At 50.5% G+C, this 20,169-nt stretch overlaps 1 protein-coding gene across 1 annotated transcript in view; it reads right to left on the reverse strand.

The window, feature by feature from the left end:
* LOC144936547 (uncharacterized) overlaps positions 1-20,169 on the reverse strand; it is a 76,279-nt gene that overhangs the window by 46,561 nt on the left and 9,549 nt on the right. The gene's annotated exons all lie outside the window — the stretch shown is intronic.

The raw sequence follows: 20,169 nt of genomic DNA on the forward strand, positions 1-20,169 counted from the left end.
TCGTCAATAACGCCGCAGCCTTAAAAGGAAATACGGTGTTTATATAGAGTGAGGTTTCACGGTGGATAATAATAGGCCACGAAAGTTTCAGGCGCGCTCGACGAACGAATAAAAGTGCAAACGTCCGGCGTGTCGCGCAAAACAATCTGCACGCGATCCACCGACCCCTCATCCAACGCGCCCGCATTGCAGGCGTGGGCTCCTCTCAAATTAGCACGCTAATTAAACAAGAAACATCTGAAATTCTGGGCTGCGCGAGAGCTCAAAGCCAGACGTTGAGAGCGTCCGGAAAAAATGCGACCCTGAGCCGATGCACGGGGAGCGTGGGGCGCGGAAAGAATGCGGGCGGAGGGGACGCGGGGATCGGCGCACCGCTGCGCCGGGGACGGCTCCCACGGGCGGCCCACCCAGCAATCGTGACCACCGCACCACCCCTTACCACATCGCACCGCACCACACTACCGCACCACCGCACATAAACCACCCCGCATCACACAGCACCACACCACACCACCCCATACCGTACACCGCCAGATTGGTTATCGCGACCCCTGCAAGACTAGAGATGCTGCAATGCATCAGAGTCTGTTCGTTTTGAATCAATGCTGCTGACGCCATGCACTGATGGAAGTCTATAAAAAAAAAATACGTGGCGAAACACTCATATAAACGAGACTGCATCACCTTCTCATTTATTTTCGCTATATTCTCCACAATGCCGCTAAAGATCATTTCGTGGTTATGTTGTTGATGTTGTAGCAACGTATACTGTTTTTTTATTCCGGATTTGAATCGCAACCCCAGAGTCGCGACGAATCCATCGAATAGCAGGGAGGGCGACGGTGAAGGAAATAATGATGGATACCTAATCACCTCGGACTAATTTTCGTCCGCAAGCGGCCTCCTCGCTCACAGCCTAGGCACCATCGTCACTCGCTCCGGGCTCGGCTCAGCCCAGCCTGAGCCCGGCGTAGTGTGCCGGTCGGTGATCCCAGCGGAGGTAATTTTAGAAAAGGAGGAGGAGGGGGAGGAGGAGGTAGAAAAAAAATTGAGGAATTTGTTGATACAGTTTGCGGTCCTCGAAACGGAACACAGAGTTTCCTGCTTAAGGTGCTGCGATTTCCCAGATAGCCATCGCACAGGCGGCGTGTGCGTGTGTGGGACGTGTTCGCGTGTTAATGCGCACGTGTGTGCGTCTGTGTGCGTGGGATGTGCGTGCGTGTCAATGCACACGTGTGTGTGTGTGATGCGTGTTCGTGTTAATGCACACGTGCGGTTGTGTGCTGCTCTGTGTGTGGTGCGTGTGGGATGCGTGTGCATCTCAATGTACATGTGTGGGTGCGCTCGTGTGTGGACACGTGTTGCTTGTGGTTAGCGCACTGCAATTCAAACCCGGCAGAGCCGCGAGTTCGATTCCCACTCATGGCCAACATTATTGACAAATATATGGTACCAGACCTGAATTTCCCCTAGGTCGACTCGGCCTCAAATGGGTACCTGGTGTGGTGTGTAAACATCAGCACTGGGGAGACAAAGACGGCCGGGTGTGGCGCTGGTCACCTCCCACCTCGTGTGCCGCACTGGCACTTAATAAGTATACACTCGCTAAAAACACCTGCACCAAGAATCCGTTAAAGGCAATACGGAGGATATTGATGTAGGCGTGCTGGCTTGTGTCCACTTCGTGTGTTCTGTGTGTGTAGCACCATCTCAGTGCATCGAGCTGAAGGTCGCATGGCCAGACGCCTCAGCCACACCGTGGTCAAGATGTTAACTCCCTCGCCTGGTATGCAGGAGGTCGTGGGCTCTATCCCAACCCTGACGCCTGCTGTATATTTGGAGTTTGCGGTGTCTCTCTCCCCGAGGTCGCGCGGATTTTTTCTCCGGGTCGTCGAGTTTTTCCCTCCACATTTAGAATCCACGTGCGTTAAGAGTGCATGGCTTCTATAAATGTCCACGTGATGTGATAAGCCACTTCGTTGAGCTCTCATTTGTGATGGCCAGGTCGCTTCCGAAAAAGAGCTATAGAGCTCAGTGGGGCATTACCTGGTAAAATAAAAAATAGTTTGTAATTGTATAGTTTACACCGCGGTACGGTCACTGCACGGCCCCTCCAAGGCCCCTCCAAAGCACCCGCCGTGACCGGCCTGGCCTTGGCACAAACGCAGGCCAGCTTTAGTTGTGGGTTTTTTTTTGGGTCTGGCCCCATGAGAAGGCCACTGATTGGAGACCGGGAGACGGCCAGTTCCGTTTGTTTGCGGGGCCGCTCACCACCGCGCTGGGTGAGCCGCACACACTGCAGCGGGCGAGTGGTGGCGTGACTCTCTCTCACACAGCAGTGGTGCAGCTCCCGCGGCCATCGCTTCTGCTCCTTCTTCCCCTGCATGGACAAAACCTCAAGAGCCGTAACGATTCGTCGATTGAGTCGACTAATCGCCAGCTAAGTTCAATCCTACGACTTGTTTTTGTGATTACTCACCCCCCTCCCTTTAAAAATGGCTGCCGATTCTCCCCCACCCCCACCTAAAACCCCCTAAAAGCCATGGCCATCACCTCCCGTCCAGCGGCACACATTAGGACATAGGTGACACATTTTTGTACCGATTATCTATTCCATTATTTGACAAATCGGATTAATGTGGACATTTTGGGGGGCGGGGATGGGAGTGGAGGGGAAATTATCTCTTCTGTACGCACGTGTGCCGCTGGACGGGAGGTGGACGGGGGCACGGTGATGTCATTGACATCATCGGGAGCCACCGTCACACTGGGAAGTGGCCTGCGTGGGGTTTCCTACCTTTGGGAGAAATACGTGGGGGGGCAAGGGTTGCCACCCATCCGATTTTGACCCGGCCACATGTGCCGCTGGACGGGAGGTGGGTGGGGGCACAGTGATGTCATCGCTCGGGGGGCCGGAATTTAATTGTATCAACCTCTGGTACCGCCATTATAGTGTTGGAACTCCCATTGCAGAATACCGCACAGTTCTGATGGACGTAGGCCCGTCGGAGGGATCTGCCTGGTCTACAGTGGAAAAGCAGGCAACGTCGCGTTGCAGTTGTCTGCCATTTGTAAAGGGGCTTGAATCGTTTCAACCACGGCAAAAGTATTAAAGTCAAGTTCATTTTGTTTAACCAGGTGGTGAGAACTCAAGGGGCCAGGATGAGCCTCGTTTGCAAGTGCGATTGAACCCGGGGTCATCACAACGACTGAAAGGAAATATATAAGTCCGAGCGAAAACGACGGTGTCGAGCGAGAAACCTGAAACTCTCCTCGACTCTGAGACTCGACGAGTCGGTCCCAGCTCCGCTCGCCGCACGTGTAACGTCTAACGGGGCCCCGCACCCGGTCGGGGGACGGGACGGGGTTCGTTAAGAACCCACGAATCCCACGACAGGAAATGAATGCCCTTGAGAGCAGGCACGATCGGAATGATTTACAAAGAAAGGGTACAGTCCTGCCTCCCCGTGTCATGTAGCCGCATATCATTCCACCGCAAGGAGAGAGAGGAGACAAGAGAGATATTAGAGCAGTGGTGTCACGGGCCATAATCATTACGGATCTGTCTCATTCCGCAAAAAAACATTCTTTCGTGAGAGTCCCGCTTTAAAGACAGCGACGGTCTGTGTGTCTGGATCTCTCTCTCTCGCTGTCTGGCTTAGCAACTGGCAGGGGGAGAGAAGAGCATGGGGGGTGTAAGGGGAGGGGTGAAGTTCTGCAGTGGGGGTGGCGTGGTGGGGTAGAGGGGATGGAGTGTGTGAGACGTGGAAGGCCCCGCGTGAGGTCTCGCGCCTGGAGTTGTGATGCAGACGATGGCAGGAACGGATGATGATGATGATTGTGGTAGTGGTGGTAGTGGTGGTGGTGGTGGTGATGGTGATGGTGGGGGTGGTGGTGGGGGTGGTGGGGGTGGTGGTGGTGGGGGTGGTGATGGTGGTGGTGGTGGTGGGGGTGGTGGTGGTGGGGGTGGTGGTGGTATGATGATAGTGGTGGTGGTGATGGTAAATGTGCCGGCTCTGCAATTTCTTGCTCACGCGAATGCTGGCAGAATGGCAAACGTGAAGCATAGAGAACCCCTCTGAGACGATATTGGGCCTACTCTTCCATGCCAGCAAGGCGGCTTCAGACGAGGTGGGCATGCCCACGTTTTACCCCACCACACGCAAACTGCCGTGGGCCTAACCGTGACAGCAAGGATGCATTCGACGATAATGATGACGGTGATGATGACGATGATATATGATCGATGAGGAGCGTGGCGAGACGACGCTCTTTAAAAGATGGTAACCATCACGTTTCAACCGATGCCGACTCCTCACAATGACGACGACGATGAACGCTTTGCCGCATTGTTTTTTTCAACGTTGTGGCCACTTTACTGGCGCGCGCGCACGCAAAAAGCAGAAGCAGGTGAGCAAAGAATCTGCCAGGGATTTCATTGAGGAATGTACCAACAGTTTACAGCCCACCAGCTTTACTCCCGGTTAACCACCCCCCCCGCCCGCACACCCATTAGAAAGTGAACCGCTCCAAGGCAAACACAGCTCACTTGCACGTGGGCAGTGTTTATGTTAGGCTAATCCATTTTTCTGCAGGGGAGGGTGGGGTGGGGGTGACAGGTGTCAGCGGCTGTGCCGATGAGAGGTGCGAACGAGGCAAGTTCCCTTGCATTGTGGCACGGGAGCAGCCACATCCTGGGTGTGGTGTGGGACGGTTCGAGGGGGAGGTGGTGGTGGTGGCTCGTGGGTTGCGGCGGGGTCGCTTCGTGGTGTGGGAAACTTCCTTCAGTGAAGTTTTATAACAAAAATTAAAAAAAAATGCCATTGGAATGCTTACACCTGCGCACGCGTACCCATCCCTCCGCTCGCGAAAGCCGCCAACGTTTTGGGATCGCACTGCCGCACGAGCGTGTGGGGTTCGCAAGCGGCTGTCTGACAGGCTGTCTAACAGGCTGTCTAACAGGCTGTCTAACAGGCTGCGACAGTGCCGATGAGACGGAGGGACGCCAAAACCGGGCGGCGTTTTTCACCTCCCGAGCTAGAAAGGCCGATGAGACCCATGGACCTGAATTAAGGGTTTTTATTTTTTATTTTACGAAGGAGAAACAGATGTGTTCATACGCTTATGTATTTATCATCCAGAATTTGATGTGGCACAGGGTGACGGCTTGGAGAGGTCTTCATCTAGCAGTGTATTGATTACTGCTGATGAGGATAGATTTTATTGCAACGGATGTCAAAATCGTCATCATCAACGGCATACGGCTAAATTTACCCACTTGAGCCTGGTTAGTATTATGGAACGTAATCCCAAGTGTGTTGGCTTGGGATGTCAGGTGGCCAGAAGATGGCAGGACAGCGATGGATTCTTGAATGCATCTGTGCGGAGCTCCAGGCATCACCTCTTTGTACGCGTGATGAAATTTCTCCCGGTGCTACAGTTTATTCCAGCGTAATGGGAAACTATTATTATTATTGGTGGAATTGGCCAAACATTCCAGGGAAGGGATCCTCTCGAAAGAGAGTCTTGATATTCAGTGAGACTTGTCGGGATAGAGGGCATAACGATTACAATGACCGTGCCAAACAAATAACTGATAGCGTCAGCACTCGAGTCAGAGACAAAGCTCTTAATGAGAGAGACAGAAATGGAAACTTGTATTGGATATGCCCAGCCAACCCATTAATCACCGCGTGTTCAAAGCGGTAGCTCTTTTGACCGCAGCAAATGACTTGTTTCACTGCGGGCAATTCTATTTATGTGTGTGTGGGACAGGAAACCAAAGTTCCCAGAGAAAACACATCCCACATCAGGAGAGCGCACTTCATCTCAACGCGGCTTTACCGCTGACACACAAAATAGTTTTTTTCGTGTATTAAACAGTCGGTGCATTCATAGCTTTATTTCATAAAGAGTAACAAAAATTGGCCCCAGCATATCTCCCACGCAATCTCACACACCGTACGCTTAAATATTTAGATGTACGACACATACCGCGTTCCACGCATTTCCCAAAATGCAACCTCGCCCGTATTCAGGGAGGTTAAGGAGGTGAGTTTACCGCTCAATGTTCGTTCTCTCTTTTTATTATTTTATAAAAACTTTTTTTTTCGCTGAGTGCTGCTTTTACCCCAATTTGGCCATATGGCGAGAGAAAGGGAGAGAGCTGGCAGAGAGCCGAGTCCACCCAGCCGAGCAGCCACGGGCCGACGCCTAAAATAGGACACGAATTCTTTTGGACTTCTTAGAAAAATAATTTGTTGGTATTTATCTGCGCGTTCTTGTTTTAAACGCTTGCGTCAGGCGCGCCGTGACGTGAAACACGCTCGAGTTTGCGCGATTTCTGCTGCCAGGTATTAAACAAAACTCCGTTGCCTGTGGCAACATCTTCTTTCTTCTATATATATAAAAAAGTAAAAAAATGGTCTGTTTGTCGGTTTGTGGCTTTGTTTGTGTGTTCGCGCGCTTGCAAAGGATTTCGTGGGGTTGACGTAAAATAAAAATATCCAGGTACCACGCCGTAAGCCGCGCCGTTAGCAAGCACTATTACTTTTTGCACATCCGTCAACTTTTAATTAGTTTAATTAGCGATTTAGTGCGATTTATGCGTGCTTTCTTTTTATTTATTTATTTACTTATTTGTGACGTGTGTGCACGGCCATACCAACTCACGAGCATTTGGTGGGGGGGGGGCCATGCCAAATCGCACGCCTTCGGTGGGAGTGAGGGGGACATTTTCTTTCACGTTGAAAATGCTTAAATCTTCACTGTGTGATATCCCCCCCACCCTGATGCGTGCAGTTACTACTATATACAGTCACTGGATGCTACCAATATAGGTCGTAGATATTACTGCACAGCGGCCGGGGAGATCGTGGCCAGGGGGGTGGGGGTCAGGGGTAGCAGCCCAGCCCCAGCCTACCAAGGTGCCACCTCGGCCGGCTGGACAATCTAGGCGAGGCCGGAGGCTCTGCACGGGACTAGGCCTCACCACGCCACTCTGTCAGGTGAGTACTTTGTGCTATAGAGTCGATAAATACTGCTATAGAGTCAGCATGTACTACTGCAGTGATAGCAGGTACCACCACAGTCGGTATGCACTGCTGTAATCATAGCAGCTACCACCACAGTCAGTACGCACTGGTGTTAGATTTTTAAGAGTAGGTTTGAAATATTTAATTGACCCGGGCAACGCCGGGTACTTCCCGCTAGTAACAAAATAAAATCGCCTGGAATGCGTCCGCCCTGGTCAGATCTCGGAAGCCAAGCAGGCCGGAGCCTGGATCGCGCTTTGACTGGGCGACCCATAACAAACATCCCGCTCGAAGCAGGCTGTCATAGACTGACGAGGGAGGTATGTGGTGGCCAGCGTCATCTATTGTTGTACCGTACTTCTACGCTTCTGCGTCCACGCTCATCCACCTTCACCAATCAGCACTCACGGGCGTGGTGAAGTATGGTCAAATCACCCCACCCCCCCCCGCCCCATGGCATGGGTTGACAAATGGGGGCTGTACGAACTCGGGTCACCGAGTGGTGCTGCAAGAGACTGTGCATCGTCAAGATCTGAGGTTGTGATTACTAATTGTGAATGCGACAATTATCTGGACCGGTCCTGGGCCTCCCCAAGGTCGACTGAGCCTTAAGTGAGTACGTTTTGTGTAATATGTGACAACGATGGCGATTCCGAGAATTGCATTTAATAAATGATGCACTTTTGATGCCGGTGACGATGGTAAAGACGACGATGCTGGCAACGGTCAAGATGCCCACCGCGTTGCACGAATGATGACGACGCATCAAAACAACCACGTGGATGACGACGATGACGAGAGTCGCGACTGCCACAGTCACGTTCACATTCACGAGGATGTAACGTCAACGCTGGCGGTCGTGGAGGCGGCGACTGCGCACGAACCCCGTGCGACGCTTCGTGCCGACCGCTGGCGCCTGCAGAATTAGGGCCGGGGGTTAGAGTCCGGGCGCGTGAGCGACGGTCAACACGTGGCCGGCGGGCCGGCGGGAGGGCGTTGCAACGTCCGTGGCCGGTGATTCACCACCACCCACCACCCTTGCTCCTACACCATCGCAGCCGACGCCACCGCGGCTGGCTGGGGGATTCCAGAGCCGCTGGGGGGGCTTGGGGGATTTGAAGCTGGGGAAGGGGAGTGTGTAAGTGTGTGTGGGGGGGTTAGGGCACACCGACGCCGCCGCGCACAAATTCCGCGTCTGTGTCTTGAGCGACGTGGGTGGAGAGAATGGCTGGGGGAGAGGAGGCTGTGCCCCGGGTATTATAGCCCGGGTCAGCGGGGGGCACATTCCCAGATTCTCGACATTCCTCGCGTGCATGTGTCTGTGTGTATGTACACACCGAGATGATATTAAGCACGAGCGCGCGCAACAATAAGCCACTTCATGCATTAATGCTGCCTTAATAGACGTTTGCTGACAGCACTTGCTAAATCTATCCAAGCCAATGTGTCTAATTGATGATGATGATGGTGGTAGTGGTGATGACGACATTTGCCGTAGTGCTGGTTATTATTACGATGATAATAGTTATGGTGGTGGTGGTTTTAGTACGAAGGTTGATTATGATGACGAATAGATAGTGAATGACAGAGGTGTGGACTCGAGTCATGTGACTTGGACTCGAGTCAGACTCGAGTCATGAATTTGATGACTTGCGACTCGACTTGGACTTGCATAACAATGACTTTGTCCCACCTATGAGATGTGGACTCGAGTCATGTGACTTGGACTCGAGTCAGACTCGAGTCATGAATTTGATGACTTGCGACTCGACTTGGACTTGCATAACAATGACTTTGTCCCACCTCTGGTGAATGATAGATGCTCATGATGACTGTTGTACCAGTGTTGGCTATGATGCCGATGATAATGGTAGTTGTGGTGCGTCTGCTGATTATGATGAAGATGGTGGTAGTTGTGGTGATGGTGGTGCTTTTGATGATAATGATGATGGTAGGGGGCTGTTAAATAATGTAGAGAACTTTTTCAATGAACTGCTGGATGAGGGCCACTCAATACCATGCAGACGATAGCTATTTGACCATACGTCACCATTCTGATCAGCATAGGTTTATTAAGTAAACTAATACCATTGGTAATTTAAATAAACACTTAACTCTAGCCAGAGAGTCTAACTTGGCGACTCGGAGACATAGTTTAGTCAAACTGCGCACCACGTCGCCGCGCCACGGCTGCTATACGCACCCGATTGGATCAACATTCCTGTCTGCTCCAGACCGCATTCCACTGCGTTAGCGAGCCGAGCCAATCAGGGATCGCGCCCAGGAATTCCTGACGAATCTCATCTCATCCGAACTCGCGTGACGACCATAATGATGATGATGATAATCAAGACTGCAATATTGTCGACGAGTGTGAATGATGATGATGAAGGCAATGATGATGATGATGAAGGCAATGATTATGATGATGATGAAGGCAATGATTATGATGATGATTGTGATAAAGAGGACAACAATGATGATGCAGACGACGATACCAATGATGGTGATGATGATGATGATGAAGACGATGATTAGACAGTCGTGCATGAGTATTCACCTGCACATGGCACTCACTATAAATTCAGAGCTTGTCCAGTGAGGATGTCTGCTAGGAGATGGAGGCAGCAGGGAGCCAACAAAGCTCCGGTCGACCAAAATGCCATCCTAGCAACCCACCACGGCACATTTTTTTTCAGGTTAACCAATTTGTGACCGAGTTACTTTCAACCGTAGTAATTGGTCTCGTTATACCCTGCGCGCCTAATGATTGCGAGGCACGCGGCACGTGACGTACAGAGCGCCGATTCAAATCCAGATAAACACCGGAGCGAGCGTGCGAGCGTCGGGATGTTGGGGAGCGATCGGGCCGCGGTTCGAGCACCGCACTACGAAACTGGTGACCCGAGTTCAATTGCCGCTCACGACCAGAAGCAGAGTGGTGAATACCTGAACCGCTCCTGCTTCCACGTCTGTGACTCCCCGTCTTAACCAACCTACAACTGACAAATGTATCGCGAAGTATGGACGAATAACCCCGCTTGCGGGTTGGCTCGAGCTGTGTGGCTGTTGGATGATTATGAAGAAGGCCCATTGCCTGAAACGTCGCCTATTTTATATGCGTTTTACTTTCAAGGCCACACAGTGCCATTGACGAACGTGTTGAGTTGCTATTCACACCGAACATAACACGACGGACAGGTTGATGTGCGGTGGTCGCCAGTTGGCTATTACATGGCTATATAACCTCGATGAAAACACACATAATGTGGCAAATTTCACCTTGTCATTTTTGTTCGATGATTCTTGAATCCATCTGTGCGGCACTTTCGGTGTTGTTTATCTCCACATATGCACATGCCTTCTTTGCATGCGCTGGTTCCGTTGTCGTACATTGGAAGCGGAGCGTGCTTTGAGTCTGGTTAGCAGAGGTGTGGACTCGAGTCATGTGACTTGGACTCGAGTCAGACTCGAGTCATGAATTTGATGACTTGCGACTCGACTTGGACTTGCATAACAATGACTTTGTCCCACCTATGAGATGTGGACTCGAGTCATGTGACTTGGACTCGAGTCAGACTCGAGTCATGAATTTGATGACTTGCGACTCGACTTGGACTTGCATAACAATGACTTTGTCCCACCTCTGCTGGTTAGTACTAGGGGCTTGCGAGGTGTTGTAGGCGTGCGGCTACGAGGTGGCCAGGCGGATGACAAAGTTGCGTGTCACCGCCATCGTGGGTGGTCATTTCCCTGCGGTCTCCTCCCACACACAAAATTGATCGAAACGAACCCCAGGCAAGGACCCTCTTGAAAAAACAACTTGCTGGAGACTCGGTGAGACTTTCCTGGATACACATGACACTGTCATGATTGTGATTTTTAAAAAATCACAATCATGGTGACGTCGTTTTGACGCTTGGGTTTTTTAAACGAGCACGGCACGGGGACACTCAAGCGTTGGACTCTACGCACAGATGGTGGCTTAAAACAGCTGCGGATAGAGCACGCAAGGTGACATTAAAATCACATTGATCCGTAGTAAGACGCTTCCTTCGTCCGATCGACGTTCCATACGAGCGGCTGTCACTTGAGGAAGGAGGAATGGGACCGCGCGGAGACTTCCACGCCGCTCAATGAAACGGGCAAACGTCGTCGGGCACTTTAATCCGGGCTGCTTGGCAAGGTTCCAGTTTAAAATATTGTAAAACAAAAAATTCTTAATTCTACGCCCCTCCCCTCTTCCTACTTCCTTCCCCATTTCCTCTTCGTCCCCCCACCCCAAACTCCGGACTCCCAACTCAAGGATTGGCGGGCGAGTGGCGAGCGGCTGAGAGCCCGGCGTAGGGATCACGTGAGCCGCAATTCCCTGAAGGCCAACGATATACAGTAGGCACTCGTTTGCTTGTTCGTCGATTATTCGCTTACACCTTTGCGAATGAATCTATTTTCACTTACATGGCGTTACGATCGCAGAACGTACACAGGTCAAAGGCATCGCATTGGCCGTAAATAAAAGTGAGTGCGCTTGGGCAGGGCCTCATCGTGGCCAGAAGAGATGGCGGGCCATGGATGAGACCAGTCATGGAATGGCGGTCAAAGGAGGGAACGTGTCTTCATGGGACAGCCACCGCAGAAGTGCAGCGATGAAATCAGCTCTCGCGCACGAGTGATATGGCGTCGCAGGACGGCAAGAGATGGCGACAGCATGGCGAATCCTTCGTCCAGCAGTAGATAGGCCGTGGCTTATGATGATGTTCTGCGTACTACCGGACCACGAATGTGTTGTTCAAAGAGCTGGCAAATTCCACTTGCGCTGGAGTTTTGCCTTGCTCACCAGCATTGGCTTCGAGCAAGCCGATGAGATACACCGACGTTGAAAACTGGCCCAGAGTTTTTACACGCTTTCTTTTAACTCACTCTGTCCGTTGTTGTTGTCGTTGTTGTTGTCGTTGTTGTATCCTCAAATCTTGTAACTTAATTTTAAGCCACTTCCCAATGTGCTATCGACTGCAAACTTGGTATACTTATGTCATACTGATGATAATACTATATTCTATCATAAAAATATATATCTTCTTTTAAACATTCTTTTTTACATGTTATGTTTCGGCTTGGGTCTAATTGTCCACGGTCAACTGACGTTGGCTGTAATTGGCCACGGTCCCTTACGTTATGGCAAGCTTCGGGGCCACTTCCTGGAGTCGTGCAGTTCTGCCATTACTAGTACATTTCATAAAAGCATGTTTTAAATTTGTTTTTAAATATTACTTATTTTTGCTTGTATTGAACTAACGCCGGTGATAATAATAATATGTAGCCCTGCGCCACCCGCTGGGGTTTTTGTTTTGTTGGGAGTTTTGTTGTGAAACAGGAAGAGAAAGCCCCCCCCCCCCGTCTCCCTATAAACAAAACCCCACCCACCAAATTAACTCGTGCTTGTTTGCGCCGAGTTATTAAACAAACTCGCCGTTGGAGACTTCTCAGAGCCTGCCATTGAAAAACATGACAGCGAAACGAAATGGCAAACGTGAAAATGTGGACGCCCTTGGCTCTTCGGAGTGAGCAATTGGAGCGAGCAATCGGAGCAAGCGAATTGATGGGTAAAAATGTCAAACCTCAGTTGAGTCTCTATTCTTTAGGATCCTGCATTAGGATGTTTGGTTTGGCCAATTACATTGACGGGCATTTGTATTTTATTTTGTCTTTGAGTTGTGCGCCTTTTGGCGTCATCTGGTCCAACGCCATGTGAGACTGGGCTCTAAGAAAAGCTGTCTCGGGTGTGGACCAATCAATTTCAAGGACAGTGCATATCATTATCAGAGTTGTGTTTTTGTTTGCATTTTGACCGCAAGTGTTGTGGTTAATGCAAACATGATCCCTTGTATAAAGGTGTCAGTTTTGTTGGAAAGTCTATTGCCGAATGAATAATGCCTCCTTCCCATATCCGTCTTCGCGTGAAAAATGTGAAAGTATTTTTTTCTGACACGAACCCGTCATCCACACGCCATTCTGAGAGTGCCTCTTATCAGCCGCATTGGTTCAACACGAGCAAACTCTGTGCCGGTTTTCACATTCGATGTCTCATCAGCAGAGTCTTGCTGCAACTTACACTGTTGAAGTGCCCGAATGTTTATGGGCAAGGACAAGTGACTGAAGTGGTGTTATTTATTTATTTATGTGGTCCCCTTGAAGTGGAGTGCTCTAGATCCATCATCATCATAATCATCATCGTGATCCATTATCACCACGATATTCCTCTCTTGGTATGCAGGAGGTCGGAGGTTCGATTCCAACACTGATGCCTGTATATTTGGAGTTTGCATGTTCTCTCTCCTCGTGGTCGTGTGGATTTTTTGTCCGGGTCCTCCGGTTTTTCCCTCCACATTTAGAAACATGCGTTTAGATCGTTTCGATTATTTCGATGATTTGGCTGTTATACATTTCCACATGATGAGCTACTTCGTTCAGCTATCGGTTGTGGTCAGGTCGCTTCTGTAAAAGAAGCTAATAGCTCAGTGGGCCTTACCTGGTAAGATAAAAAAAAAACTGTTTTAATTATTTTTTTCGTGATTTGCTTACCTTTCCTATACTTTGCAATCCTATCGTGTTTTTTTTTTATATGTTTGTTGGTGTAACGTATCGCGACCCATCCCTACTAGACATCTATGAAAAAGAGCTTCATAGCTCATCAGATTCCTCCAGTACAAATAAATATTCTGATTCTGACTCTTTAATCCCAGGCCGGAAGAACTCCGTCTCGGTCTGTAAACCACTCACTCACAGCTCGTGTTGCTCGTCACCACCCGAACATTGTTTCCCTTCCTTCACGTATTTTCTTTAGTTGTGGAGACGTGGAGGGCGCTGGGAGCCAGGTGTGGTGAACGTGGGATTTATCCAGATTTCTCAAGATCTTCTGCAATTTTCTCCACACTCCTCGGGATTGTTAAAATGTCTCACATTTTCAGTTTAAAGGCAAGGATGATTTCAAACACGTGTAAGAAATTACAGCTAATCTATGCCCGTGGAATTTTGTAATTCTTACAATAACACACTTTCTTTCCGACCCACTCCTTCTATAGGCAAGCCACGTAATCATACGCGTGCTCGTCTCTTCATCAAAGCCCCCCATCTCAACATTGAGTTAAAGGATGTAACGACCAGAATATCTATATATATAAAATCGCAAATCTGTCTGTCTGTCTGTGTGTCTGTGTGTCGCCGGACCATACGCAGTTTCATTGGACGGCGGTTGCCCCTGGCAACGGGTAGCGACGCATTCGCTGCCGGGTGGACGCCATTTTTAATTCCCGTTAAAAATATGCGCACGCATTTGTGGTATAAACTCGATATACCCAGCGTTGCCCGGGGGGAAAATACATTTAAAATCTTATGAAAACTTTCAAACATTACATACCAATGAAAAAACAACTGTGTAATTACTTTCAAACCCGACGCGCCAAGAATCGATTCTCTAAATCGCGCAAAGGAATCGAAGGTTGTAGATTCCTTTACATTCGGACGATTCCCGTTTACTATAAGTTGCTTAAAGTCGATATAAACTGCTACGAACGGGAAATATCCGGCGTTGACCGGGGCAAAAATGTAATTAAAAACTCCTGAAAAAATAAAAAAATCAAATAACAATGAAAATGAAACTCTATCATTCAAAATGTAAACCCCCAACATGCCAGGAATCGATTCTTTGAATCGCACAAAGGACTAATCGAAGGTTGTAAATTACTTTCGGATGGCGCTTCATGTTTAATATAAGTTGCTTATAGAGTTGATATAAACTGCTACGAATGGAAAATATCCGGCGTTGACTGGGCAAAAAATATAATGGTGAGGGCGGTTGTGAGTGGCGATTGTGAGTGGTGATTAGTGAGTGGTGAGGGGAGGTTGAGTGGTGAGGGTGACTGGTGAAGGTGAGTGGTGAGGGGGAGTGTTGAGGGTGAGTGGTGATTGGTGAGGGTGTGATTGGTGAGGATGAGTGGTGAGGGAGAGTGGTGAGGGAGAGTGGTGAGGGTGAATGGTGAGGGTGAGTGGTGAGGGTGAGTGTTGAGGGTGAGTGGTGAGTGGTGATTGCTGAGCGTGTCATTGGTGAGGATGAGTGGTGAGGGAGAGTGGTGAGGGAGAGTGGTGAGGGTCAATGGTGAGGGTGAGTGGTGAGTGCTGAGGGTGAGTGGTGATTGGTGAGGGTGTGATTGGTGAGGATGAGTGGTGAGGGAGAGTGGTGAGGGAGAGTGGTGAGGGTGTGATTGGTGAGGATGAGTGGTGAGGGAGAGTGGTGAGGGTGAATGGTGAGGGTGAGTGGTGAGGGTGAGTGTTGAGGGTGAGTGGTGATTGGTGAGAGTGTGATTGGTGAGGATGAGTGGTGAGGGAGAGTGGTGAGGGTGAATGGTGAGGGTGAGTGGTGAGGGTGTGTATATATGTAAGGTTATTAAGAAATATATTTTTCACCCGGGCAACGCCCCGTTTTACTGCTATTTATATATATAAAAAAGGGAAATTTGTCAATGTGTGTCTGTTGAAAATGTTTAGCGTACTTCCCGACATGCAAAAAACGTTAAATTTGCCATGTGGGTACTTTCCAGAATGTACACCATGCAAAACTTATAAAAACATTACTTTTGTATTCTTTTGGGGGGGGGGGGGGGGGCGCAATAATGCATATATTTTGCACGGCAAGTGAGCTGTGACGTCACATCTGTCATGTGACCCGCGCGTGCGGAAGCGTAACGCAGTGTGCCTGCTCATCACGCATCCCCCCCCCAACCCTCCCGTGAGAAAAGTGCCATACTAATGTTTTGCAGGTCTAAGACGTTCTTCGCGCAGCATTGCTTTATTATTCCTGTCGTTTACAGCCGTACGCACCGTTAAAGATGTGTGTCTGTAGCAAGCGCGTGTATGTGTACCTATGGACGGGGGGCGCGTGTGTGGGGCGAGCGGTAGTGTAGTGGTTCGTGCGCTGCGCTATGAACTCGGCGACCCGAGTTCGATTCCCACTTACTACCACCCACCACCTGTGACGATCATTTGAACCGGTCCTGGGCCTCCCCTAGGTCGACTCAGCCTCAAACGAGTAACCGTGGTGTGAACATCGCCACTGGGGAGACAAAGACGGCCGGCCGTCGAGAATCCAAGTCCCGGGCGAAGCCGGGTAGTAAAGCTAGTCTAAATATATATAACGGTTGTGAACTAGCGAGCGAGTGAGTTAGTGACAGAATGTGTGACTAATGCACATCATAACGATGTACTAGAACATTATATACCGCCGACATTTGTAAGTATGTTGAACCTCTTTTGCCACCGTACGTATCCAACCGTGCTAATCGGAGACATGTACATTTGGTGAATATAGTCGAATCTCTGTTTATAATAGCACACATTTTCAAAGCAAAAATTTTACCATTTTGGGGCGCACCAAAATTGGCCGGCAAAAAATGTTGAAGGTTTAAAAATGAAAAATAAAGATAAAGAGAGGTTTCTTTGGGTGCTCAAAGCACGACACGTGATGCTAAAATCCCCCCCCCCCAAAAGAACTGAAACTCTCGATATTGGCCGACTCACAATTATTACCATCAAAGTTATTTTCGAAACCATCTCACGCTCGCGTTGACAACAGCAATAATAATAATAAGCACGACCGTTGCGGTAAAAATGTGCTGACTCTGCACAACGAGGCGTGGAAAATCACTCAGCAAAGCGCACTCTGAGAAAACACCGCATCTCGTCGGAGTTGGTTTTTGAGGGCAAAGGCGCACGAGAAATCCCTAGGGCACGGGAGAATTCCGCGCAACACGCTTCGCCCGCGAGCCCACAGTGACCCAGCTAGCAGCCAGACCCTCTACAGATTCCATCTGCAGTCCCTACAAAGACAAAGATCCCTAGTATAACCTGAGCAGGCCGTTGGGGCAAGTGCTGTTAGCGAACACCTATGAAGGCTGGCACGACACACGAGGGGATGGGTGGCCAGCACCACGCCCGACCGCCTTTGTTGTCTCCCCAGTGGCAATGTTTACACGCCGCATCAGGTTCTCATTTGAGGCTGAGTCGACCTAGGGGAGGCCCAGGACCGGTTCAGATAATCGTCACCGGTGTTGGCCGTGAGCGGGAATTGAACCCGGGTAGCCGAGTTCACAACTCAGCGCGCTGAACCGCTACACACACACACGCGAACACGCACGCACGGACACACGTGCAGTGTATAATGCCGAACGCGGCCACTCTAATTAGGAACAGACTTGTTGTACGCACGCTGACACTTTTGAAGGAGACTTGACCTCGGTAATCGCTAAACTTGTTGCGTGCCAGTTCAGTGGCAATTTGCCTCCTCCCCCAGCCCCGTAATCGTTGCACACACGCACTCACTTACACACACTCACACACTCGCACACACTCACATACTCACACACTCACTCACACACTCACACACACTCACACACTCACATACTCACACACTCACACACGCACGCACACACTCACTCACACACTCACTCACACACTCACTCACACACTCACTCACTCTCACACACACACACTCACACACACTCACACACACACACTCACTCACACACACTCACACACACACACTCTCACACACTCACACACACTGACACACACACACAAGCAGTATTGTAGCACTCAACACGCACTGCTTGAAAACGTTCTCCTGCAGGCCCGTCGGCACGTGGGTTCTCATCGTCAAACCAAGTTGTCACGAAAGCACTCCACTCCCGTATCTTTGTTTCATCGTTTACATCCCCTATCCAACTCGGACGATTGAAAATGTTCTTCTGTAGGAACATTGCCACGCTGCTCGTGAATACAATGTACTAGAGTAGAATGTAGTATATAATGCACTTTAATGTAATTCCAACAACCAAATGGGCCTTGCAGACCAATGTCCTCCAGCAACGTTTGATTTGATTTTCACTCGTGGACAAGGCAAAAACCCTTGGACCGATTTCGACTTCACAGCCCCTCATCAGCAGGGCGTGGCACATGAAGCAGATGCCGCTGGTTTGTCCAGAATAATTATTGCCATCATTGCCATCATAATCATGACATCGTTGTTTTAGCCGTGCCCTCCCGTGCAGTGTATTCTCAAGGCGCCAGAACAAAGGGGGCGTAACGGGGACATCAAGAAGAGAATCACTCGGTAAGGAAGCGCCTAAAGACCAAATACAATGGAGGAAGCACAGCGGTGGAGACAACGCACAGAGTGCAGGGATAAACTAAAGAAAATAAACAAGGGCTCAAAAGCGAATCTGCTCTTCCAGGACCACCTTCCCGAGGAGACTGCCACCGTTTTGGGCAAGGAGCTGTACCCCCCACCCGCGCCCAACATCTGGCCGCCGGGTTTGCGATTGTTCGCGTGGGCTGGCGCTATAATTACAAATCGTCTCGAGCGGCGGCCCTTTAGTTGGTGGTGCCGTGGGGGTGGTGGTGCCATGGAGGTGGTGGTTTCGTGGTGGTGCCATGGGGGTGGTGGTTTCGTGGTGGTGGTGGTGCCATGGGGGTGGTGGTGCCGTGGGGGTGGTGGTGCCGTGGCGGTCGCGCGGCGGCTCTGAAAGCTGCCGCTTGGGCGCCGCGCGCACCCCGCGGGTGTCTTCTGCGTGGCGGAGCGGCGCTGCTTAATCAGGGGGGGGGGGGGCGCATGGGGGGGGGGGGGGTTGGCATCACAAGTGGCGGCCTGTGTGCCCTGCATTAGCGAGCAAGTGCGCGCGCCGGAGGAGGGATGATGATGATGAGAGGGCATGTTTGTGTAACATACTTCCATTGGCTACGGGCACGGCTCCTTTTCGCGTGACAAAGGGGGGGTGCGAGGGGGGGGGTCTCTACTTCAAAAGCCACCTCGCAACGCTCGCCAGCGATGCGACGGGGAAACTCGTCGGGCCGAGATGACGTTGAGGAGTGCAGGCCGCAGACCAAGCGGGCCACGGCGACAACAGCAACAACGCAGTGGCGGCTGGACGTGAGAGCACACCTCTGCAGACAGCCAAACACGTGTGCTTGGGGTGGGGGGGTGAAGGCGCTCGGCAACTTCTGACACAGGCGCGCTTTCTTCCGATAGAAGCACAGCTGACCTTGCTCCCCCAACGGGTGTGCTTATAACGAGGAGCACGGCGGACGATTGTCGCCCCCCTTTTCTCCCGTCGTGCCCCGCGCGTGAAACGCGGCCTCGTTTTTACGAAACGAGTCTGCACTGGCCGTGGTATTTTAAACAGCGGTAGGAACAATGAGACAACTGTAAACCGGTTTCATTTGTTATTACGAATCATCGGGGCGGATAGAGGTCCCTCATCGTATTATCTGATACAGAACCAACGTCTTATCAAAAGCCCCTTCTCATACAATGCAGTGCCATCATGACATCAGATACAGAACGCTCATTATCTGATACAGAATCCTCATCAGACACAGAACCCTTGTCTCACCGGATACAGATAGCCCACCCCCATCTGAAATAAAATTCTGAACTGATACAGAACCCTTGTCTCTCTACATGACGTAAAAAACCTTTATCTAAACCCACGTAGAACCGTCATCTCATCCCATACAGAACCCACTTCAATCGTGGCTGGCCGAAACCGAAATTTGAACCCAAGATTTCACCGATCGATGCTGCCTCATTGCCATCCAGCCAGCTCCAAATATTAAATAATGAGCTGCTGATGTCTGAAAAATGTAGGTTATTTTTATCACTATGCGATGTACGTAGCCACGTGGTTCATGTCCAGTAGTCGAGCGGAGCAACCACGAAGATTATTATTTGACGGGACCACACGCAGTGGCGCGGCGCGGTTGGCATGGGCCCTGGCGCAAACACAAATAACTGAAACTCAACGCGTTCATCAATAACGCCGCTCAAAAGGGGGAACAAAATACACGCATGTGAAGCGTTGTTGGTTAATGGCTCTTCTTCCTGTGTTAGGAATTAAATGGGCCCCCCCTCTGTCCTCCCCCTCCCCTTCATAGTCCGGCATCAGGGCCCCCTGTGACCCGTGGGGCCCCCATGCAGTTGCACAGCCTGCACCCTTAGTGAGTATCCCCCTGGGGCCAGGACATGGAGGTCGGTCAGAGGTCACCGCGTGGAGCAGAGGTCAGCAGAGGGGAACTCGGGAGGTAG

The sequence above is a fragment of the Lampetra fluviatilis genome, chromosome 16 (genome assembly GCF_964198595.1).
Source record: "Lampetra fluviatilis chromosome 16, kcLamFluv1.1, whole genome shotgun sequence".
Taxonomy (NCBI): domain Eukaryota; kingdom Metazoa; phylum Chordata; class Hyperoartia; order Petromyzontiformes; family Petromyzontidae; genus Lampetra; species Lampetra fluviatilis.